At 33.3% G+C, this 26,828-nt stretch overlaps 2 long non-coding RNA genes across 7 annotated transcripts in view; both read right to left on the reverse strand.

Annotated features, from left to right (window-relative positions):
- Positions 1-355: 355 nt before the first annotated feature.
- Positions 356-26,828, reverse strand: part of LOC149900614 (uncharacterized) — a 50,717-nt gene continuing 24,244 nt past the window's right edge. Inside the window, exon 3 of the long non-coding RNA XR_016457716.1 lies at positions 356-547. This is a non-coding gene — a long non-coding RNA (uncharacterized LOC149900614). The remainder of the gene's footprint in view (positions 548-26,828) is intronic.
- LOC149900615 (uncharacterized) lies at positions 8,027-17,423 on the reverse strand. 6 transcript variants are annotated; one of them, XR_016457773.1, is made up of 3 exons: positions 17,227-17,423; positions 11,721-13,425; positions 8,027-10,448 (listed from the first exon to the last, which is right to left on the reverse strand). It is a non-coding gene; the product is annotated as an uncharacterized LOC149900615 (long non-coding RNA). The 6 variants fall into 6 exon arrangements; XR_016457771.1 differs by having other exon boundaries at positions 11,721-13,515; positions 17,227-17,417; XR_016457770.1 differs by having other exon boundaries at positions 11,721-13,520; positions 17,227-17,417.

Consider the following 26,828-nt stretch of genomic DNA (forward strand, 5'->3'; position numbering starts at 1 on the left):
TTTTAGTACCTAGTATGTATTACGATAGTTAATTCCCTATGTCTGCTTTCAGAATTTTTTATGTCTAAACTAGTTCATCTATAATTTTTATCATTTGTTATACCCTTGGTTATACCCAAGATTATACCTGTTATACAACTACATCAAAAAAGTATCAAAATAATTGTCAAATATTTTAATGGTCTAAGATCCGAACATAGGTCGACCTTCACCGGCTTGATAATAGAATGAGCCCAATTTTATAATAAATTCAGTGTATTAAAAAATGTATTAAAAATGGGTTGACTCGGAAAATCCTGGACAGGACATTTTTTAATTAATTATTAAAAAAACTTTTATTTTCATTTTTTATTAATTGCAGTTCCGAGATAATAAAACACACTCCCTCTTTCACACATTTAAAGTTTTAACCCTGATTATATTATTGGATACTCTAATACTCTTTTCAATTATATTTATTGCCGAAATGACACGTTGTTTGCGAAGTGATTTTTCATGTTGTTATCTCGTAGGGGACCTTCAGACGTCTCCATGATCTTGCGACAGCCTGAAAATGATAATTAATAATATTAACATGCGCACTTTGTAACATCTTATTTAGGATAAAGACGTATTAATATAGGAGAACTGTATGACCTAACATGGACCTAACCAAAAACTATGACTGCATTTAATAAAATATATTGTCTCCCCACAACAGGGCAGTACCCGCTTTTCCTCTGCTTCCGATTATGTTGAACAAAAAACATAAAAAGAGTTGAAAACATTAGAATATTATTATTAAATTCATACTCCGTATAAGTAAGTGTTGCTACTCAAGATGGGAAGTTCGATGGATACCTATCTTTTACCTTAATTGTAGATCTCTCGCACATATACAGGGTGTAATCGTTAAGTGTGCACAGGCGATTATTCCGTAACTATTGCAGATATCAAAAACTTTTAAACTTATATCGAAATCCCTTTACCTAATGAGTAAAATGACAATAATAACTTTTAAAAAATAAAACGGGAAATATCCAAAAATTTTACACCAAACACTCCCTTACACTCCCATACATTTAGTATGAGATATGACTAATGACTATCCTAAACATGTAATATGAAAAATTTTGGCTCTTTTTTTTAATTTGTGCTTAAATTACTTCGCAAATTTTAATAAAAATTAATTTAGAAACTGTAAATAGAGCTCGATGTGGAATACAATGGTATTCCAAAACGAGGATGTCACTTCGAACATTTGCTTTGAACACAATATGTATGGAAAATTAAATGTATGGGAGTGTTTAATGAAACTTTTTTGGATATTTCCCGTTTTATTTTTTAAAAGTTATTATTGTCATTTTACTCATTAGGTAAAGGGCTTTCGATTTAAGTTTAAAAGTTTTTGATATCTGCAATAGTTACGGAATAATCGCCTGTGCACACTTAACGATTACACCCTGTAGATAATATTATATGATATGAAATGAGTCTAAAATGCATGAGTCCATATAGCTATTAAACCGGCACTTCTAATCATAGAGCTATAGATCAGTACCTACCTAATTAACCAATGGGTCAGTCAGATAAATTAAGTAATTTTAAATACTACTAGTAATATGCTGTTGTCGTTTCCATGTCGTTTCTCTAAAGAAAATAAAAAAAACAAGTGAAATATCTATCCATCATATGAAATTCTAAGAAAGTGAGTTTTAATATTAGGTATACAGTATACTAGAACCACAAACATACAGTTTGATCTTTTATTATATTAATAGAACATCTGAAATAGACAGAAGTCGTGATCGAGGTCAAAATAAAACCTTACTCGTTTTCTATCAAAAAGTGAGCATTAACCAACTAGGTAATATGTAGTAGGTATTTTAATGAAGAATTCTGAAATATTATTTATACTTTCAATACTAATTACTAATAGCTAGGTGATAAATATAATAATTGCAATAGGCGCTTGGCTTATTTATTCTCATTCCTCATTATTATAAAAGTAATAAATTTCGAAGCCAATCAGTTTATAATTTATTTAACCACGTTTTTCTAATGAATGTCAGCAAGCCCTTTAGTTTCACCTGTCAGACAAGTTCTCAATCTTTATATGCGTTTCTACGTGATAATGATTAGTATGTACCAGACCAGAGAATGTACTTTATACATATTATGTAATTGGCGCCATGGCGATATTTTATCAATTAAGTTTAATTTTAATTTTAATTAATTAAGTAAGAAATTATATTTTCCTCCACTTGCGATTCACATGTGGGATAATATGTTTAAATAATTTGGAAAATCCAAAAGTGCACGCCTCATAATTTTTTTTTAATAAATATTTATTAATTATTATTTTTGTTTATTTAATAACAATTAAACCACATCGAATCAGACCCTGAAAAATGAAAGGGTTCTATTCCTGAGCATACTCAAGCGTAAGAGAAAAAAAAAGACTCGATTAGTAAAGTATTTCGGTCGCTATCGTGTTAACAAGAAAAAGGATCCGCACATACAGACACACGGACGTCCAAGACAGAACTTTTTTAAACTGTTTTTTAACTAGTTTAAATAACAAAAATGACATCAAAAATATCATGAACGTTAAAAATAGTGTTTTTTCTTAATATGTGTGTGTATGTATTATCTTACAAGTGCAATGTATGATGCATAAAGACATTTTAAGTTTGAAAAATCAGATGTTTTGCGCGAAGTGACAGTAGTACCCACCTCAACGCTTCGCTTATGAGGCGTGCAAAACTGAACATACCTACCTTCGTACCAGCTACGAGGTAAGTAGGTACATATTACAAATCTAATATTATAAAGGCGAAAGTTTGTAGGTAAGGATGTATGGATGTATGGATGTTTGTTACTCTTTCACGTAAAAACTACTGAACCGATTACAATGAAATTTAGCACACATATAGAGGGTAACTTGGAATAACACATAGGATAGGTTTTATCCCGGAAATCCCACGGGAACGGGAACTATGCGGGTTTTCTTTTGAAAACGCGGGAGAAGCCGCGGGCGGAAATCTAGTTTATTATAATTAGAACCATCTTAATTACTGACTGACCGGTTGGCTTGGTTGGTAGTGGCCCTTCCTTCCAAGCCAGAGGTCGTGGGTTCGATTCCCACCCGGGGCAAATATTTGTGTGATGAACATAGATGTTTGCTCTGCATCTGGGTGTTAATTATCTATATACTTTATTTAAAAATTATATATACGTATGTTTATCAGCCATCTGGTTTCCATAACACAAGCGAAAGCTTAGTATTGGGATCAGATTGTGCCGTGTGTGAAAATTGTCAAAAAAAAAATAATTAAATAGTCAGGGGTTTGCAAACTTGAATACATCTCATATTATAAATTTTCCAAAAAGGTAAGTTCAATTGAAAATAAACGAAGTTAAAAATGTATCTACACCAGATTTCACACACAATTTATAAATTTATATTAAACTTTTGGTCTCAGTAGACAGACAGATAGATAAATTTTATACATTGTAATAAATTTGCTTATTTGCTAAGTAAATTACAAAGGTGTGCTAGTTTGATTGTTAGGAATATTTTAAGATTAATGGCCAGTTTCCCATCTTCTGGGGTCTTGTTTAACTCATCTTTAGTCAAAATAACAGATAGGTAAGCTATGAAAGAATACCTGTATCACAAAGTGTCAAATAGGCTTTAGGCTAACCATCGATGGTATCAGCAGGTCGACCATAAAAACTCGGAAATAGGTAATTCTAAATGAAAATTAGTAAAAATAATATTCTCCCCAGCTTTGATTCGCGTTATTATCTCAGTAGGTACCTACTTTACACTGTATCAATGTAGTAGGATAATGGAGGAGCACCATATTATGTGCGTTCCGTTTTGAAGGACCTTGTTGGTGAATATAAGCAGATCATTGCAGAACAGTAGACCTTATTAGGCTTTCGAATTAGTCGTATTAATAACGTAAAAAAACTACTCGAAACACTCGTTATATTACAGCTCTTCAAGAATGAAATATCAAATACAAAATAGTGATAACAATGTTCGAGAAAAAACACGTTAACTAAAGCGTCTTTTAATATGATTCCATAAATTCCACGCAGAATTAAGTGATGATGAGGTGGTCTGCATTACTGGCGGAATAATACAAATGTATGACATCACTGCCATTGACGTCGAGTGCAATTTTTTCCAACAACTAATTATTGCTATTGTGGAGATTATAAGATTATTTCGCTTTGCGAATTGAACCATCTACGTTTTTTTGTTGACGTTCCACGCTGTCATTATAGATAGATTAAATTATGTGCCTAGGAGAATTTCAAGTTTCAAAAACGTTTTAAGTTTAGTAGCCTCTTAGTTGGTTGACACCATGTTGACACTATAGCTATAGGTACCTAAAATGCGACTACAATTATTTGAGGTATCTTCAATAATAGATGCTATCCAAATATACCCAATTAGATAGATCCAGATAAATTCATCTGGCATTTCAAGAAAGTTCAGGTAAACTATAAATAGTTAACATGAGAACATGGCGTGAATAAAGTCACTATTTTAGCTTTTCCACGAATAGCAACCTTCAATTTTATTACAAGTTCTACTACATATTATCAATATTACGAAACATAACAATCGTTGCTTAATATTTTGCTAGACATTAGAAATCTAAGTGTAGTTTCAAAATGTTCTGAAATTTATTTCATTAGTAATTATATTTCGCGACCGAATTCGCTGCAGTCAGCTTAGCATTCGTTACGAACTTATCAATTGGCCATTACGCAAACTATTTGAAAGTGAATAAATGTTATATGCATCGAATAACTTCCCATTTCGTTTGTTGTAATATTAAGTTTCTTGAAGTTGCAATTGTGGCATTAATGCCCACGTTTCCGATGCGATACGTATCTAATTAGCACACGTCCATTGCTTGTTTTGTTAGGTAAGTGTGTGAGGCCTGCAGCATGTGTTGGAATAGTTGAACCAGTGTATTGTGATCAATTATGTATGGTCGATATTTTACATTTTATGCGGCCAAGATATTAATAATGACGTTTGCGGCATAACTATCGTTTTCTATTGCAGTCACGCATATCGTACCCTTTGGAAATACATATCTATACGTTAGAGCCATGTTAGAGCATATATTTGTCTATGGTTAGACTATAAACTTGAAATACCTAGGTATCAGCTTCAGGCTGGCTTAAAATGCAATTTTTTATATGTTTTACGAAATGAAATAAATAGACATTAGCTTCGTGAAAAAATATAATAGAGATTGGAGAAAAACACAATGTTTAAGAAGTGATGTTATGCAATTAAACAATTAAACATTTTTCAGAATAGCTATCGCCTTTGATGAAATACATAATATTCAAAATAATGACCAGTTTGCAACTAATACAAGTATAAACAATGTAACTAAGCAGGTGACTATTTGATTTACATACTTAATACTACTTCGAATTCTAATTAAATCAATGGATAGTTCAACAGACTGCATGTTTATCGTTTCTTATGAAAATACATACTACTCGTATTCGTATATATCTCACTTGGTAAAATATCACCAAAAGTTGAAATGTATTAAGTGTCTCTCCTGTTTTTGGTATAGAATTAAATAAAGAGATGAATAGAAGCATAAATGAACACTATTGAAATGGAAATCTAGATCCTTCTCTAAAACCATCCAAAAGATGTTGACCTGAGGTATGCTTTTGAGTGACGAATGCCTCGTTCGTTCGTTCGTTCGTTCCAGCCTTTTAAGACGTCCACTGCAGGACATAGGCCTCCCCCAAAGATTTCCATAACGACCGATCCGACGAATGCCTCATGGCCAAATAATTGTGGTAAGCAAGAGTTACTTTATAATAAAATAATAATAAGCTGTATTGTGGTTGTATCGTATACGTATAACGTAATATTTAAAGGTTTTAATCATTGTTTTAATCAAGTAATATTCATACTATAAAATGAAAAGCCACACTGACCTATAAATTTCGTAAAGAACACAGAAAATTATTACTTATATTATTGTCTATGACGTTATTATCTGTGAAAGTACATTATAGAATAGATGTTATTGTTTCTAATTACTACAAGTACTCTGTAGTAGGTCAATACTTTTAGATACTGGGTGACGTCATTATCAAACAGACAACTAATAAGCAATAAATAATATTTAAAACTAAAAACAAGCGAAGTTCTAATAAATAAAACAACAATGAGTCAAATATTTTATTAGCAAAAATAAAACAAAGCACAGAATAATATCTGCAGAATAACATAGATAGTATTAAATTGGTGAAAGTTTATCTTGTATGTATCTGTAAATGATAAAAACCCCTTCTTATTACATATGATGATTTCTGTAAGTTGACATGTAAGTTCCCAGGAATAATAAAAAAATGACTCGCCAATAATAAAGGCATGGGTACCTACTGATAGTACCTACTGATAGTGATATCCTAGATTTATAAATAAAAAAAAATGTTTTTTGATTTGAAAGATAGGCTATATTAGAAAAAATATTTATAACGATGATGGGTATTACGATTTACGACCCATGATGCTTAGTTCATCGTTCTAAAAGGTTGAGAGAAGCGCGTTTCTTAATTGCTATAGGAAACGAATGAATTAATTATTTTAATTATGTTGAACTCAGGTAACCTCCAGGCTCCACAAAACTGCCATCTCGTCTGCTTAAGATAAAATAATTCAAATGTAAGAAACACTATTTTCAATATAATAAATGGGTTATGGGATATAGTTGAACTTATTTTTTCCTTCAAATAAATTTACTCAAAAACTAAGTTATTACATATTATCAGAGGATTATAAGTGTACCATGAATTATAAAACAATAGTGAAAATGTTAAAGTAAGTCAAATTCTGGCAGATGTATGATCTTCTCTCGAGACTCTACTTTTCAAAATAAAATGTCCACACTACTTATTTATCACCAACAAAACTAAAACAATGTGAAAATTATTCAAATTATTATCTACCTATAAATATATCCTATTTAAGCAAAGTCGTGTCTCTAAGTAAAGGGCTATTCTGATATAAATTATAATTGTTAGAGTATTTGTGTGGTTTTATCTGAGCATAGTCACTTGTAGTGAAATGAGATTACTCCATAGGGCTTCGCCAGTACCGAGCATGTATACTTGACCCACTGTCCTGTTATATCCAATAATAAAATAGTGTAAAATATACTTTACATTTTTACACTTCTCTTGTTCGTTGGAATTTCATAAGTATTGTTAGGGTTTCAAAAAATATATTTATGTGACAAATATAAAGGCAGAATCGGGATTTGTTTAATGTAAAGGTTTTTTTCATTAATATGTCTTTTAAAAGTTACTATTAAATTACTGTAAAAAAGTGTGTAAAATACATGCAATGATTTTTCAAGAAAATATTGGATTTTCGCTCTTTGATGAATGTTATCAAAACGTAAACACAAATGTGTCTATAAATTATTATAAAACACATTTCGATAAGGTAATAGTTAAATAATTCTATTTTGATAGTTCTATTAATTAACAGCTGCATCGCGAAGATAGCGTAGTGATGTGATAAAATTATCGATACTCGATAGTGCTATATTTAAAACAACGTCTAGATGTGGTTACTTTGCAACAATGTATGCGTCCAATTATTAAGTGTCAGTGGAGATTATCTATGTTCAAGTAGTTATCTGGAACACGTCTGCCAATACTGTCTGCAATAATATTTATGCAACGTTACTTTTGTTGTCAGCTGCAAATATGTATTAAGAACGTGACATGTTTATCAATTGTATAATCATTATCAAATGATTTCTTAAAAAAATATTTTGTTTCAGAAACTATTCGGAAATGAACTTTGATGAAATTTGTAGTTACTTCTACATTATGTCGAATGTGTCAATAGGGTTTAATTTGTATTAAAAATATCAAAACTTTAATGCTTTTGAAATTTTACTATCGGTTGGCAATAAAGCATACATTTGAAAAGTACAAAATAAAATGGTTTAAGAAATAAAACAAACCAAAATACAGAAAAGGCGCTGTAATAAGGCATTAAAATACAAAAAATAAACAAGGTATAACAGACATATCAAATAAAAATAAAAAATACAAAAGCTTACATCAATACACAAATAAATTATTAACAAAAAATCTAAAATTGTAAAATTTAATATCAAATAAGCAGAAAATAACACATCCGTAAATAAATAAAATATAATAATACAAATTATTAATAGTACTAAGGTTACATAATAGAAAGAAAAATAAATGAACTGTAATCTAAAAAGCACTTATAGTTCGTATCAGTTCCAAGGAACTGTAGCCGATGTTCCGAATAGTTGGTCTGATGCGTCGCATCACGCGCCTGGGTGTCGTACCAGATAGTGCATTTACAGTGTCAACTTTGCCTTAACGCAAACTTGTCGCGTGCGTTGCAAACGCACTCCTGGCACGAACCCAGGGGCGTATTGAAAACGTCGATATCGATAGTTCACTAGTCGCGGCACTAAACTGTCTATGCATCACGGATCGTCTTGGCCGTTATCACTTACTGTCCTCTATATTAATGGGTCACTATTATTTTATAAGCTAAAGCATAATTAGTGTTAGTGCGTCGATAAGTCAGATAGATGTTAGGAATGATCGTCACGAAACAAAAGATCCCTATTTAATTGGATTGCGCTGATTTCATTCGATTAATATTGTAGTCGCGTATCGATTGTCAGATTATTTAATTGATTACTCGTTATTAAGTATTCATAGTGAATAGGCTTGTTAACACATTACAATGGAGGTGTAATGTCGCAACATATTATGACTATGAAAATAATGTTAATCACGTATCCAAACTCCATTTCAAGCACGCGTTGTAATTTTTTTTTTAAATAATTTCATCTACTACTGATTTGAAAGTTTGTAATTTAAAGAATATAAAGAAAGTGTGGAGAAAACGTGACATTAAAATAAAAGAAAATATCATAATTATAAATCCAAATATTTCGCGCATTACTTTTTATTACGCAGAATTAATTAGCAATACAATTTTATTAATATTTTACGGTTTAATTTCCACGAGCACGCTTTGAAAGTAACTCTTCAGTTTACATCGTTTTACTTAAATTCCATTACCTCTTCAATTTAATAGGAAGTAGCTTTCCGCCCGCGGCTTCGCCCGCGTTTACAAAGAAAAACCCGTTCCCGTAGGATTTCCGGGATAAAACCTATCCTATGTCCTTTCTCGGGTATCAAAATATCTCTATACTAAATTTCATGCATATTGGTTCAGTAGTTAAGGCGTGATTGAGTAATAGACAGACAGACAGAGTTACTTTCGCATTTATAATATTTATTATGGATTAGTATGGATTTAATAGGTGAAATGTGAATAAAATGTTAAAAAATTGAACGTGACAATGCCACCATTACACATTATGACGATGCAAAATATAAAACCTAGCAAGTAGCAACCATTGCACCCATTCGCCGGCAAATTATTATTAAATTAAAATTAATAATATCAATCGAAATGCATTATCTGTTTTGTTGCATGTTAAACAATGTAATGTAATGAAATTGAAACACTCCTAACATTCATCAATTAAAAGGCCCTCGCTACAAAACACAATTAAACATAATTTTCTTGTGACGTACTACTAATGGAAATCATGCTAAAATGACACGTGTAAATAATAAATAAATACTATTTATCAATATCGAAGTATAGAGCAAATATGATAAGTATAGTCAAACAGTTAACAGAGGCGATAGCACGATGCATTTCTGCATTGAATGCACAGCTGTTCGTCGATTTTAACTTTCAATTCAATTGTTTAACGAAAATAGTCCATATGCACTCAGAGAATATTGCTTTAACATTTTACATTGAACGCTATAATGACTGGAATAGACTCTATTTAATAATTGCAATTTAAAATGTGTCTAGCTGAACCTATACTTTAAACACAAAGCGTTCCATATCAATAGATTATAATTCCATTCGATCGAGGAGCATCAATTGCCTATAATTACTATGCAATGTTAAGTCGAGTTTCGCGTAGCTCGGGTTAAAAACAAAGGTGAACTAAGTAGGTCAAACTCGCGCTCGCGGCCTTGCGCCAGCCGAGCTCCGACTGACATAGCCCTCCATCTAATGGATAGAATAATAGATTTTATTACTTTCAAGTAGATATTTGAACTGCAAATGGCTTTGCTGCACTAATGTTTTGTTTTAGAGGCAGTTATTACGCCAACAAAACAAACATTTTCATTTGAATCGTAAAATATATTAATGTCCAATAGATGTCCCTAAACAGTCTTCGTCGTATGGCGAATCATATAATTTTACGGTATTTTTTAATTTTATACATGAGTTCCAAACAAAGCTTTAAATCGATAAAATGAAATTGGTTTCATCAAACAATCCACGGCAAAACTTTTAACACGTAATCCTTACAACTAGGGATGTAACGATACATGATTTTGCCGATACGATACCGATACCGATATTTGTAGTAATGTATCGGCGATACCGATACCGATACCGATATCGATGGCTTGGTAGAAAAATAAATAGTGAATTATGCATAAAAAGTTACCAACATTTAACAGAGACAACTGTTAATCGTATTCTTTTAAAAAATGTTGTGTGGTTTTATGAAACCACGGTAAAAGTGAAACTGTTCGAACGGTTCCGAACACTGCTTTGTGTAGCGCATGTCGCGTGTATCGCGGCTGCCGAGTAGGTATACCTACTCGGCAGCCGCGATACACGCGACATGCGCTACACAGACCAAAAAGTTTGAGACGAGTATAAAAGTTTCACTTTAATAAAAATGCCAAATCAAAAAACAACAAAACCATTTATTTTAGTATTATTATTTTACGAAGTCAGTTAAACTTTAAGTAATACACATACAATCAGTACCTAATAAAAGTTTACTATAATTGGTAGAGTTTTTTCAGACAGACCAAAAAGTTTGAGACGATGTAATAAAAGTTTCACTTTAATAAAAATGCCAAATCAAAAAACAACAAAACCATTTATTTTAGTATTATTATTTTACGAAGTCAGTTAAACTTTAAGTAATACACATACAATCAGTACCTAATAAAAGTTTACTATAATTGGTAGAGTTTTTTCAGAAAACAAAGTGCGCACGCGCGGGCGTCCTCCCGCATCGTTCATTGGGCGCGGATTTTTGAATTATTTGATATCAAAAAAATTGGTTGTTTGTAAAGTAGGTTTACGATCGAGATGTTTACGTGATAACATAATGCAGTGGCAGCGCTCGAGATGAAACGGGACATCGGTCCGTCTCTCTCTCGTTATACCTGCGATCGCGCTCGTGAGGTTTCGGTGTGACACAAGTTTATGAACATGTCACCCGACTAAAACGATTTTAAAAACGTTATCACGTTAAAAATTAAAAAAATTCAAAATTATTTATTTCTTTCCTTTACATAAACAAATTTGTGATTGGAACACTCCTAGTAAGCAAATAAAATGCTTGTGTCAGGAGGTTCCGCTCTTCCTTAACACTATTACAGAAACAGAAATAAAACAATATGAATGAATACAATGCAAAAACATAAAAGAAAAGAAAGAATTTAATAAAAAAATATCGGTATCGGTTGATTTATTATCGGCGATACCGATATATCGGTTTGCCGATATATCGGCCGATATATCGGTATCGGTATCGGTATCGTTACATCCCTACTTACAACGCTTGTGAAACTTGATCAAGTCAGAAGCATGATTGCACACAGCAATACAATGCATTAAAGTAGACGGACTCTGTGTCATTATCTCAATGAATAAAGGACTAATGCAGCAGTAATAGGCACTAGGTAGATCTAGCGTGGCCCGCCTACACTATGTAGCGATGCATACTAAAGAATGACGCAATGATGCATACGTCCTGTTGCGCATTCGTTACGAGTAATTATTATTATTTATATCATGTGCAGAACTTCATCTTTGACATTAATGTGATGGAGAATCCTAGCAATGTTGCGCAATGTAATTTAACTACTGGTGTCGCGGTCTCTTGGAATTGGTTTAAAATAGTAAGCGCATTAAAATATATGAAGTCCCATAATGTTTATGTAAATGTCAATCAATTAGACTTCCATTGAATCGGCTCAAACATATTCGGTCGAGCCCAATAAGAAAGTGGGACAAATAATTGTTAGCTCTCTCGGCTAGATAAGCTGCATTGTGCAACGAGCATAGAACACGACGCACATGATAAATTATGTCGCTTGATTGCCATTGTACACACTATTAAAACGTCCTTGAATACATGGATAGAGGCTTAGTACGGTGTGAGTTTAGAACGCGTGGGACCTTTCAACAATGTTTAAAGACTATAGTCATTTTACATGACGCTTGTAAACCGATCGACTGACAGCTACACTTTTAGACGTTTATTTTTATAGCAACCTACCGTGTACAATACGATAGTAGGACGGTTCGAATAAATTAGTGATTACAGTCAAATAATATTATCGAAAGTCGGATGTGAGTATCGATTGCGCACGAGTCACGATTTAGCGAGTGGCTCGAGGAAACCACCACGGTCTGAAGCACACTTTCCCTCTTGTTTCAACAGCACATCCTTAATAAAAACGGAATAATTAACTCGTTTCGAATATTAATAACGCAAATGAATTGTAATCACCTCTAAGTGGACAGACGTTTGTTAGGAAACTTGAAATATTAATGAGGCCGGTACTGAAAAGTTTAGTTAAATTGTTAATATAGTTGTGAGTTTAAATGAATCTTTCAGTGCAGTCATAAAAAAGGGATGATTTATAGATGATAAACTTAGCATTAGTGAAGATATGTGAATAGTGGAAGACGTGTAGACAATACACGTGACGGACAGTGATTTTTGCACGTGTCGTTAAGCACAGTGATAGGGGTTGCGACTAAGTCGCGGCACGGTCTCGCGGCGAGGTCGTCTAATTATCTAGTTTAAAATAATCCCACTGTAGGCGTAGGACTTGCGCAACACAGTTCAAACGTTCTAGAAGCGACACTAACACGACACTGGGGCACTTCACTGGAGTCCGCGCGTGCAGAGGCGGCGCGCGCGGCTGCCTCACTGCGACTCGTTCCACTTTTCCTTCCGGCGTGCGAGCCGCGAGTTGGCACCGGCACGCCTTGCATAACCGCGGTTTCGCAAAGCGGTCGGTGCAGCGAGCGAGCCGGCTTGAAATACGCTATTCAGACGGGCCGTTGTCGCAACCCAGCCGCGACGGCCGAGCGGGCCATTCGACGATCTCGCCGAGAGCCCACCTGTCACCGCGCAGTTTCTCTGCCTCATTTCACGCATCTCACTTTCCCCGTATCTCGCTTTCATCCTTAACACATTCACGTAATCTCATTTGTAGTGAACGGTTACGCTTTGCTGTCTTTAGCTCGATTCAGAATTCGGCGAGAGGCAACAAACGTTAATAGATAACATTCGACACACGTTAGATGCATCAGTAACTAGGTCACCGTACACTCTGCTCTATACATCGGTATTTAATCATACAAATTTCAATGTAAAATAAAATATATTAACTATATTTTATAGGTTAAATGCTGTGCGTAAGGTATGGTATATAAATGTTTGTTACAATAATGTCGCCCGCGGGCCTCAAACGCCACAAATAGATGCTCCATTTCGACGGCCAACCCACGACGGTACGCGAAAACATTGCAAAAACAATTCCATTCTATATCCAGAAAATAACCTCAAAAGACGAGAGTAAACAAAACAGTATAAAATGCATTAATTCCCAGCTGTCAAATAAAACTGTTTACATTGCATGCAAAATTGCATATCGCGATAAAGATCTTGTTTTTATTTATAATTTTTTCAGTTTGGAACTAGATGGTAGAGCCCGATGACCTCGCTGCTGTCACCGCTCGTTGGCCGGTGAACCAATAAAATATTACAGTGTTTAGGTGGGTTTACACGGCGGTGTGAGCCCAAGGTCGCCTGACTCACGCCTCTCAGCTTCGGAGCAGATCATTTGGTTTGCGCGTGTGCTGCTCTGCTGCACTGCACTTTACCTCCACAGTCTTATGCATTGCTTTAACAAAACATACCGGACGTTATTGCATTTATGTACTTCTAATATTAAACTGAATAATACAGTTCTTATGAATTTTAACATCGTATTAACGATTGTAATCTTTACTCTACCTACTGATTCTGGAAAATCTAAAAATCTTATGTATCTTTAAAATATGTTCCACATGTCTCATCATTTAGTTGAACATCAACATTTTGCGCGATTAGCATTTTTCGATGTGTATTTCAAAATAATACAAAGTAAAGTTTTTGATTTTTATTACTCTACTATTGTACAAAATACATTTCATATTCTTACTCCAGTTACTGTCGGCCGTAATCAATTATGTACTATGGTATCAAATAAGTTGGGTTAGAAACAATAAAGTATGTCAGCTCAACATGTGTTAATAATAGATGTAATTGTATTATGTGTAAATTATAAATTGATATTGTTTTGTAAAGTTTAATTTTTTCAACACAAGAAGGACCATTTCATAGTTAATATTGTTGATCCATTCAAGATGAAATAAAACTAAATAATTTAAAACTAATCAAGCATAAATCGAACTCTATATTACTGATGAACACGATGAATGTGTTTATAACGATAACCCATATTATTATGTTTAATATTAAGAAGTCTATGTTCAGTAAATGTAAACAGTAACAAAGAGCCATAAATCGATGATAATATTGTATAGAGCGGATATTCAATACTCATCGATGAATAGAGAAAAATATAGAACGAGATAGATAGCCTAGCATCAACCAATAGTGAGGAATGTTCGTTATTGAATGCCTATTGATGAAGTCGATTGGCAATATGGGTGATTTCCTGCGCTTGCGTTCCAGATGAGGGGCGGGGGGAGCTGGCAGAGCGCCCAAGGACGCAGCTAGGTAACCTAGGACATGCGGTCAGGGTCAGGTCGGAGCCTGGTAACAGAATCTAGGGAATACGTTTTTATTGTGCATTGCGGTATGTATTACTTGATTGCGGTAGTGGCCTTTTGCTCTGGCCTACAAACCAATCTATATAAAACTTCTAATTCTATATTTTACCGAGTAGGCATCTTTGATTGATTTAAACAATACTGGGTTGTAATATTGCATAAATCATATACAATTATGAGAATTTATAAATCAAATACACGAAGAAAATGAGAATGAGTGATATTCTGGCATTTATTACAGTGGCAATGTCGTAAATTCTCTTGGAACATTCTATCGCTAATATGCCTTAGGTTATTCAAGAAACCTTATACAAAATAACAACATGAAATCGTGTTTGGCTTCTATGGGAAAAGAAAGGAACGGCCTCAATGCCGTGCAAAGGTACTTGTGAAGGCTTGTCACCATTCATTGCATTCCACAGGTGGGTTGCCAAAGACGTTAGTCGCTCGAGTCGCGACGGTGTATACTGTACACATCCACAGACCAATTACAGAGGGAAGTTTCGACGAATTAATTGCATCGCAAACTTTCCACGGATTTGAGGAATTACAAAAAATGGTAGCGTCGCGTGTACCGTCGAGGCGTATCACGAATTACAATTGTCGGGGCGATCACCGTAGTTACGACATTTAGAAAGTCGAACCACGGTCAATGGTCCCGCAGCGAAAGTTTTGTACGTGTGTGCTTTATATGCGTTTCGCAATCGAGATGTACACGTACGCCCGAATACGAGTTCTGGCTGAGATGAAAGTGATAATGTCGATCGTCCATCAGTGACGTCAGCACGCAAGTAAATGTCACTTCATGCGGCCAAATTTAACGTTAAGTGCCCAAGATTGCAATGAATTTAAAATTAATTTTGAATGACGCCTCGAATATTGAAGAAATACAATTCAATACAAAGCTTATGAAATAATTGCTAATCAATGCTGAGAAGATATTATTTTTTCAATTAGTATAAATTGTAGTGGATTGTATTGGAGGATGTATAAGAGTATCACGAAATTTAGATCATCACATATAATAAGTACAATAGAGAAGTAATACTCCTTAAAACGAAATGTACATGCATGATTACAAAGAGCTCCAATAAAATACTTCAGTAGAAGAAGGGCTTCATATCGAAGGTCGTCTAAATCTGCAAGGAAGTTGCATGAATTCAATTGCATCGACCATTATCAGGACTTTAGTTTGTGATTATATAAGCAGTTAAAATTTGGTCCATGTTCCACGTGGATGCAATTGCAGACAATTACTAATGGATGTACAACTGAGGTTTTTCCTCATTGCTTAATTCACATCCATTTAAGATGACTGTATTGTACAGGGACTTTACTTTCTGTGAACATTATATAACGATTAGAAGTCATCATAATTCATAATGCACATCAAGCGGCTTCATTCAACTGAAACGGTGCTGTGATCAAAATGGCGACTGCAACAATTGCCTAGGGACCAGAATTTGCAATCTAGATGTAACAAATCGAATAACAATTACAAGGCTACATATCGAGAGATGGAGGTCCTCTGTACCTGCGCATAACAGTCATACATAATCTCCCCCTTCCCCCTAACGCCCACCCACGCCCCGCGACCTTCAGAGCTGCATCCCTGGCCAATTGCCAGCTGCAACTCATCTCTTCACAACATTCTAAATTATATCAGCAAACTATTTCAACGCATCCCCCCTTGCGTAACGCGACAATTGCACATTACAGCGCATTCACTATACAAAGATTAGAACGAAAACCAGATGTATAATTGACGCTCATTAGATAATACATATTATCACATGACGTGTGGCCAGGGGTAGATGGGCCGATCGGTACATTTACGTTCAGATTTCATGAATTCGAAATCCCAAACGGCCGATTATTCTCACAAGCATCTATTGACATCATACAATACCTTACGCACAGTAAAATATCAAATTTGACACATCAAGTTTAGCAGTAACTTAGTGTAAAGTAACATGGACTGGTTCTTTGCAACGTCCGCGTCGTAGGCGCGGAATGTGAACGGTGAAAGTAGTCGCGTCCGCTACTGAGAAAAAGAGTTTTCCACGCGGTTTCACCTCGCGCAACAGGTGCGCGTAAATCTTAGGAGCACTGTTGATTTAATTGATATGAAAATAATATATTTTTATAATTGAAGGATTAAAAACACGATATAAAAAGCAGAGTGCACGGGGGCGGTAACTTGCATCGAGTGTGAAAAGCGCGCGCGCTATACGAGGCGCGGCGAACGACTGCGACGATGGAGGTGCACCGAAATAACTGCTCGATGCAGCCCGGCCGCTCGATGCAACCCCTCCCCCCTTCCAGGTCACGGCTGCAGGTCGCTATAGCGATGAGGAGAGTTCCGATTGAAGCCTCTATCGATCCAGCTGTTGCTTCGACGTTCCTGGTGCCCTTGAACTTATCCCCCCGCTGAGTCCGCAGGCGCGGTTTATACAAAGAATGGATTTCTGTATGTGCAATATCGGATTTTTTGATGAATATGTATTTTTTAAACATTTTTGAAAATATAATATTAAAATACTCATAATTTCTTATTATATTGGACCGGATAAACTTAACACAATGGCAAACTGAACAATTGCATTTACGAGTAGTCTTTTGTCCGTAGAGGAAAATCCCGGGTTTTTCCGTATTATACCTATAGATTAAGGTAATAACGAAAAGTATCTTACAAATTTAAAAAGAAAATCAATGTATACGTAATTTGAACATTACCAAGCGAAAATATTGCATACGCATAAAGGTCCAGTCGCAGTAATGGTGCTTTTAAAAACAGATAATTGAATATGTCGTAACCGGGTTTGTCGCAGTGCCTACTGTATGCTGAAAGCTTTCCCGGTTACATAAATTGCTTTAATTTTCAGTGGCCTTTTATAAGCTGACGGCTAAAAGCATTAAGTATCGCATTGGCGTGTTTGTGGCATTGTTGTCGTATAAGAAAATAACTAGTGTTGGACACAAAACTAACAAGATTAGTAACAGAGTGAATTAATTTTGTTGATTTACAATTTAGCTCATATAATAAATGAATCGTTCTGGCCATTTTTGTGTAAACTATCTACTTCGTTATACATAGGTTAAAGGACAAAACTGAGCTTTATATTATGGAGGTGAACATACACTTATTCTATATTTATGGACTCATGTATTATCAAAGCCTGTTTATAATTTATCGATGATTCGTGTCGTGTCTTTCCCGTCAGAAATTAGACCTCTTCGACACTGTATTTATGTTGTTCATAGATAATAAAATGATCATTGTCTATGATTTTTTGATTCAAACGGATATCACGATATCTTCACCTCGACCTGACCTTGCTGCAATTTATGCAACCAAGGGCTGTGCCAGCGACAGTTGGCATACAAGTGTTGGCTTTGCTCTGTGAGCCCCCAGCCAAAGTTATTTAGACTCGAAGGCGCCAAGACACAATACAATATTATGATATATATTGCATGTTCATTTTTTTTATCCAATGATATTTTTTGGGACTCTGTGGTTGACAAAACCTGTTTTTTTTTTCGTTTAATATAGCAATAAGATTGAACTATTCGCCAGTGTCAAGTTTTAAGAAACTATTATATGTTCTACCTGAGTTTATACCGCAAGACATGGTAGGTCTAAACTCTAAACAGTCTTTTGTCTTTGACTCTTTGATTAGAATCGTAAAGTTTGTATGTGAACAGGGAAGAGATGAGATAACAAGATGGAAAACGGTATTCCAAACCAACATCACAATGGATATTGAATTAAATATAATAAGTAAAAAAATATACACAAGTGCTACTAGAAATGTTTTATCATTTTTTTTATTGTATAGGTACTTCATTAGCCTATTAAACTTTTCATTATTAACGTAAAGTTAACTCCTATTAAAATTATACCAAAAATACTATATATTATAAGTAGATCATACGTCTACCTAGCTACTACTTTTCGTGATGATTATTATGAGTTCATAGTGCACTGTGCAACGCCCAATGACGCAAACTGATTTAGTATCTAACAAAAGGCATAGATGACGACAGACACTTGAACATGAACTTATATGCAATTCAAGTTCTTTTCCATTTTTTTTTTACTTTTTGAAAATAATTCTGAAGTCACGTTTTTCTTCGTTTTAAGTAAAAATAGAAACCACTTCCAAAGGAAACTGACAACATATCTAATGTTTTTTCAATGGTAGATTTTGTTGACAATCTATTTTTATAATTCCAAGAAAAGATAACAGGTTTTCTTGTATAAAAAAATCTATTTATCTTACTAAAAACAGCTCATAACATCCGTTCGCATACACTGTTTTTATTTATATGTATTATTAAGTCAAAATAATCAAATAATCGTAAATAGTCGTATTTATACACGTGCTATAAAGTGGTATTACATCAAATATGTAAATTAGTTACAAGAACCACCAAGGTTTACTAATACAGTCATGTCTACGTGACCGTACATTGTTCTAAGCTAATACTTGCTTCAACAATGCTAGAATAATGGCTAACGATTTATAAATAAGAAGAAGAGAGAAATATAGCTGAAGTAGAATCGTTTCAGCTAAAACTTCGTATGAGAATATATATAAAAAGTTTCAACTTTCAAGATTTATGAATAGGTACTCGGTGACTTTCACAGCAGCCTCAGAGTGTTGCTAAGTTCAAAATATGGTCTCAGATATATGAAATTGTAATTCACATTTGCCAAACTTTCGTAAGCCATATCGTTATAGTTGTACATAGAATTAATATAATAGACAAAGCTTTTGCCTATTTTGTATTTTATTTTTGGAGAATAATTAATAATACTTATCATAAAGAAACAATACCTACATAATATATTCGTACATGTTTTTAAAGTTAATTATATCAAATAGTTTTCATTTTATTGAAGCTTTCGACCCTTTTATAAACATTTAAGACTAATTTTAAACTGATTGAATTACAGAGAGTAAGACGTTATTATATGAAAAAAAATTACTTTATTTTAATAACGTAACTGGGTTATTGGGACAATTTGTCAACGTATTTTCTTATTTATTCCGCTGTAATTTCCAACTTATTTCCTTTATTCATACTTTTAGATATTATTGTAAGTACACTGTCGAACAATATGAACAATATGAACAATATAAGCTGCACTTCATCTGATTCGTGAAGCTTGAAATGTTGTTAAAACTTCAATTATTTACTGTTTTATTAACATTTAAAAGTCTATAAAGGTCATGGTGAAATTTCGGAGTGTCATATCTTAATATAAAATGTATTTTATGTGTATATTGTGTAATCTTTATTATTTTATAAATGTGAAAGTGTCCTTGTTAGTTTATCCCACCATTTAACGTGAGCATTTAGCGAATTTTATTAATACCACAGTTGAGAAAAGTGAGATGTCCGGAAAGCTTCCGGAAAGTATCATAGCTTATGGTCATTCTATTTTAAGATAGCCAACTAGTCATAAAGAATAAATTAATTAAAATTAGTATTTAAAGCAATACATATTTATATTTTATATCTTGTTACATATGAAAGTTTCTAATCCGATTTTGATAATTCACATATACTTACCTAAATCCATTATTGTAAAGTTATTTTTAATCATTATAACCAAACGATATTTAATAATGTTAGGTTACACTCTGCAGGCATAAATAGCATAACGTGTTTTATAATTTTCTAAGGCCGTTTACACACAAATACATAAGTAGGTACAATTGCTAGTTTTGCCCGTCTGTCCGCAGCTTAAGGATGTTGAACGGATATACCTGCGGATATGTAGACTTCCTTGCGATTTCATCATCTCAAGAACAGGCGACTCTTACGTACCCACTCAATTTGATTTTATTATTATTCTTTATTTACATGTAGGTACTCCAAAGGCGACTGTGATTCAGTTTTAGGGTTTGATGAAGTATTCAAAGAGAAATTATTTAAATATTTCTCCATACAATTATTTTAGATAACTAGGTACCTAAATTTCATTTATTAAACAATATTAGTAATTATGCTTCTTTAAAGGGCTTTAACGATTTCTCTTCATGTTTTGTACAGCCTCTACGTCTTTTAAAAACCACTATTTGAATATAATGCTAGTCAAAAACTGCCTTTCACTTTATTACATTTTACACCTTAATTATGCTATCTGTTTATGTTGTTCGGCCTATTTCCCACACATTTATTATTTATACCTTAATTTGTTGATTTTACTATGTTTACTATGTAAGTAGTATCCACCTATAGAAGCCACAGATAGTAAATTTAAATTAAGTTACTTACAGTTACAACCTCTAGTGTTATTCTTAGGGCGCCTTAACTAGATCTCTGGTCTTATTACGAGCAAAGTATAGAAATAGCAATGTAAGTAGTAAGTACAATTTATTTTATTTAATAGTTATATATCTCGTGTTTGATTAATCTCTCAGCTGTGAGCGTACAAACCGACGCGTTACGAAAACCTGTTTAGGGATGTAAATGAGGTATGTTATGTACTGAGAGGCGATCTTTTGCCTTGGAGATTTATATTTATATTAATATAGCAAAAACAAAGTAGGTAGTCAATTTTATAACACACACATTAACTTGAAATCGACGCATCTTTTATAGAATCGGGAAAAACACTTTCTGTTTTTATTAGTCCATAAATGGTTCTGCCTAATAATTCTGATATTTATTATGACAAAATTACAATTTAACGTTCCGTGAATACTATATTAGTCAGGTAGTGCGCATCAAAATAATGCTAGTAGCAAATAGTCGGCAACAATAAAACACTTCACACGCGTTAACTTGGAGCGTGTAACAACGTAATATTTCTCATAACCACTTTCACTGGAAGCCAGTACCGTAAACGTAAGGCCTCTTACTAACGGGGTAACTTAGCAAAGGCCAAAGCTAATACGTTCATTATTTTATCACTATCTATAACTATCTGCCTGCGACGTAGTTTGCCTTCGAATAGGTAAGAAATTCGTAAATACAGATATACCCGCAAAAATCATATCAATTTACAGAGCTGGTCCATACCTACCAAATGAATGGTATATGCATAAAACTACAAGAAATTAAGAAATACGTTTGACGTCAATTTGCAGAAAATATGTGCGGATTTTTATTATGAATCCTGTAGGTACATATATATATTTTTATAATACATTTGTGCATCTAAATGATTTAAATTACAAATAATATGTGCATACATTTATAGGTTTTTCCTCTGCGAAGTTCCGATAAGAACGGTGCTATATCTAGTTGAATAATACAACCATTTTCATTCCTAAACATCCTTAGAGACTTTCATATTTATACAAGTTGTGATATGAATTTCTAAACATCTACCGCTGTTCGAAATGAGACGGACGGAAAAGCAATCGACTTATTTTTCAATACTAATCTAATAGATTATTCATGTACATGGAGATCTAATTCTCATACATACATGATACATCTGAAACCAACAACTATATTATGTTTATGTAGCTTTTCGCTGGTGAATAATGTTTACAATAATTTTTCAATTAATCTGAACACCTACTTTTGAAATAGCTGCTAGCCTGCTATATAAACCAATACATACATAGATGTTCGAGTAGGTACTTCTCATTATCTCATAGAACCTAGATAGCTTCCGTACATCCTCCAATTACGCGTAAATAAAAAATAGCGTCTAAATCAATATAATACAGAAATACGAATTTCTATATTAATAATTGATAAAAATTCAAATGATTACACAAAGGTTCGGGATAAAACAACAATAATTATCCCTCTGTGAAGTGTTAACTAAAATTTACCCACTTGATGTGATAATATAGATTCCCATTCTTTTTAGGGCACAAAACTATCGGTATCATGATTTAAATATCTGTACTTATTCGATAATTTTGTGAGTTCAGTGGTACATCATTGTACAGAATATAAAAAGATAATTATAGGTACTTGGAAATTGTAATATTTATAACAATAGGCATGACGAAAGATTTTGAAATTCTCTTCCATAATGTGTGTATACGTTTACTATACAAGAAAAACCCTATATTTCGGTAATATACTTAAATTTAACGAAGATTAAAGCCATTTTTCAAAAAATATTTAATATCTGTGCCAAAACAACTCGCAGTTGTCATGGCGTAGGCGTGACGTCAAACTTTGGTAAATACGTAATTATTTGTACGCATTGCGAAGAAAACTAAAAAAGTCTTTATGTAATATGTGTTATAGGAACGAATTACAAAGTTTATAAGTGGTGTGCAGTATTGCAGTGTGAATCCACATAAAAATAATGCTCAAAAATGTGTTAGTAATTATTTCAAGCGAAAAAATAATAAGAAATTTTGTATAAAGTTGGCGCGGAGAATCCCGAACCATGTATTCGTGAATTCGCAATTATATTTCTGTTTTGAGTCGATAAAGCATACGTGAAACAATAGAAAATAAATAAAAATGCGTATTCTCAACATATTCATAACAACAAAATACATCTGACGTGAGTTGTTTACTTATGCGTGACGTCACGCGTGTTTTAGTCAAAATGGCGAACTTCAGAATTTCAATGTTTTATTTTATTGATAATCTCATTAATCTTAATGTTTTTAAGATTTCTAAGTCGCTATATTTAATTTATTTATTATACATTTTCCATTACAAAAACAAATACGATCATATAAGGATACTGTCGTCATGCCTATTCTCGATAAAACAAAAATAAGAAGAAAATACAGCTTGACCTGTAAAATATGCTTGTTGGTTGAAATGTTTAGGCCAAACTTTTGGACAGTATTTTAGAAAGTCAGTCATTGTTTCACATATATTATTTTTACGGTTTACCATTTAAACACAAATAAAGTGCGTAGTTAGTATTTAGATAGAATAGAGAGAAGTTTGTTTTGATAACGTTCAGTGGAAATAAACTGAACATACTTGATTATACAGTAGCACTAAGATAACTCAATACAAGTACATATGTCGATTGCTTCTCTCTAATGAAATAGTGGAGTTTTTGTCATTTTTCCTGACGTGGAATGTGGAATAAATTTTCTTTTATGTATGCCGACAATTTATTTACCATAACAGTCTCCTAATGACCAATGCCCTAAAAATCTTTATTGCATTGGCTGCGTGAAGGAAAAAATCTGAGCAGTACAAATTTATACAAACGTCTAGAATACATAGAACGTACCTATATGTTTTGTTTCATTTAAGAGCCCTTTGTACTGAAAGTTTAGGCATTTTACGGCACTGAGATGGCTCGCGCCAGCGTTGCGCAGGAGCCGGCGCGGCATGAACTCCGGTGACCTATGAAGGCGGGCGATTATGCCACAGTATAAATAAATCAGTAGTTCGATTTTATTTGCTATCGTAGGAATGTTGTTGATAAATAAATTTACTACTTATCCTATACCATTAAACGAGCAATATGTGCATATTTATATATTTGTTTGTATATATACAGTGTGGATATTTTCGATGTGCCCTGAATGGAAAGTACTTGAAATACTAGGGATAGCAAATTTTTCTGAAAGGAAACATTCCTTTTTCAAATTTTATTTTATTATTCAAATCAATAGAAACAATATAAAAGATAATTTATTGTTAATTTCTCGTAAAAATTTTTTGGTCTATTTTATACATACATTTAAAGTTTAAAATGAAACTCTCGTTCTGGATACATTAATTTATTTTCTTCTGAAAATATTGGTAATAATAATTAAAAGTAAAACAAATAAAAAAGGCAAAATAATAATTGACTATAAGTATGTAATAAGTAAGTTAGTGTATTCAACCAACTTAAAAAAGTGTGACTATTTTACAACAATTTGAATAATAATCAATTAATGATTTGTATTATTGTATACAATATCGAAGCTTTTTAAGAAATGTATAAAATACTTTTTTATGAATTATTAATTATTATCATACATCATAATATTATGTTACCGGCAATATATTAAACCCTTCTTAGTAAATGTATGTTATTCCGAGAAACGGTCGGAATGAAATAAATTTTATTCGTCACATTACCTATGATATCTTTAAATCTGAACTTTTCCTAAGTAGCAAATGTGGGTGGTTTTTGGGGTAGCGATTAACCAATATGAGGTCAAAACTAAAATCCAAGATGGCGCCGACGAAAATTTGAAATGTTTTCGTCATGGGTGTCATTTTCAAAGAGTTGGAGTAGCTATTAATCAATATGAGGTCAAATCTAAAATCCAAAATGGCGCCGACGAAAATTTGACAAAATTTCGTCACGGGTGTCATTTTCATGGTTTTTGGGGTAGCTATTAACCAATATGAGGTCAAAACTAAAATCCAAGATGGTGTCGACGAAAATTTTACATCTTTACGGCATGAGTTTCATTTTCAAGGTTTTTGAGACAGCTATTTACAAATCCCCAATGTTACCGTCTAGTCCATTGAATAAAAAGTTCTAGAGTGCGTGAGTTAGTAACGTAAGATCTTTCTTCGGAAACATGTCAAGAGTCCCTAGGTAATAAACATACTAAAACCCCGGGCCACTAGGAGGAGCCCCGGAGTGGGGGGAGGGGGGAAATGGGTCCATTTTTTCATTTTTCGCTTAAATCTCAAAAACGGTACATGTTAGAGAAAAACTTTCAAGGAAAAGTTGAAAGGCCATAGAATTATCTACAAGTTGTACCTAAATCATTTTTTCCTATATCCTACCGTTTCTGAGTTATACGCAGTAAAACATGATTTTGGCTCAAACAATTTCCACATCAATCGATCAAAAAATATTTCTTTCTTCCAAAAAACTCAAATGTGCAACTTGTGACCAGTACTGATAGATTGCTCTTAATTAGGTCTATAATTGGTAAAATAAACACATTCCTCCATGGAAGCATTTAGGAGGAATCGATTGTCAAAATATTATATTATGGTAGTTTGAGTTACTGAACTTGATCTTTTTATTTTTTTCTTCCAAAAAACTCAAAAGTGCAACTTATGACTGGTACAGATAGATTGCTCATAATTGGGTCTATCATTGATAAAAATACCAGATTCCACCACGGAGGCGTTTACGGGGAATTGAATTTTATTAGGGTAGTTACGATACTTGAGCTTTTTATTTTTTTTCTCCAAAAAAACTCAAAAGTGCAACTTGTGACCGATACTGATAGATTGCTCTTAATTAGGTCTATAATTGGTAAAATAAACACATTCCTCCATGTAAGCCTTTAGGAGGAATCGATTGTCAAAATACTATATTAGGGTAGTTTGAGTTACTGAACTTGATCTTTTTATTTTTTTCTTCCAAAAAACTCAAAAGTGCAACTTGTGACCGGTACTGTTAGATTGCTCTTAATTAGGTCTATAATTGGTAAAATAAACACATTCCTCCATGGAAGCCTTTAGGAGGAATCGATTGTCAAAATACTATATTAGGGTAGTTTGAGTTACTGAACTTGATCTTTTTATTTTTTTCTTCCAAAAAACTCAAAAGTGCAACTTGTGACCGGTACAGATAGATTACTCATAATAAGGTCTATCATTGATAAAAATACTAGATTCCACCACGGAGGCGTTTACGGGGAATTGAATTTTATTAGGGTAGATACGATACTTGAACTTTTTATTTTTTTTCTTCCAAAAAAACTCAAAAGTGCAACTTGTGACCGGTACCGATAGATTGCTCATAATTAGGTCTATCATTGATAAAAAAACTAGATTCCACCATGGAGGCGTTTAGGAGGTATTGAATTTTATTAAGGTAGTTACGATACATGAACTTTTTAACTAACTACCCTAATAAAATTCAATTCCCCGTAAACGCCTCCAT

This window comes from Colias eurytheme, chromosome 18, assembly GCF_061535395.1.
Source record: "Colias eurytheme isolate Ceu_HAF_F1 chromosome 18, ilColEury1 Martin Lab GWU primary, whole genome shotgun sequence".
NCBI lineage: Eukaryota > Metazoa > Arthropoda > Insecta > Lepidoptera > Pieridae > Colias > Colias eurytheme.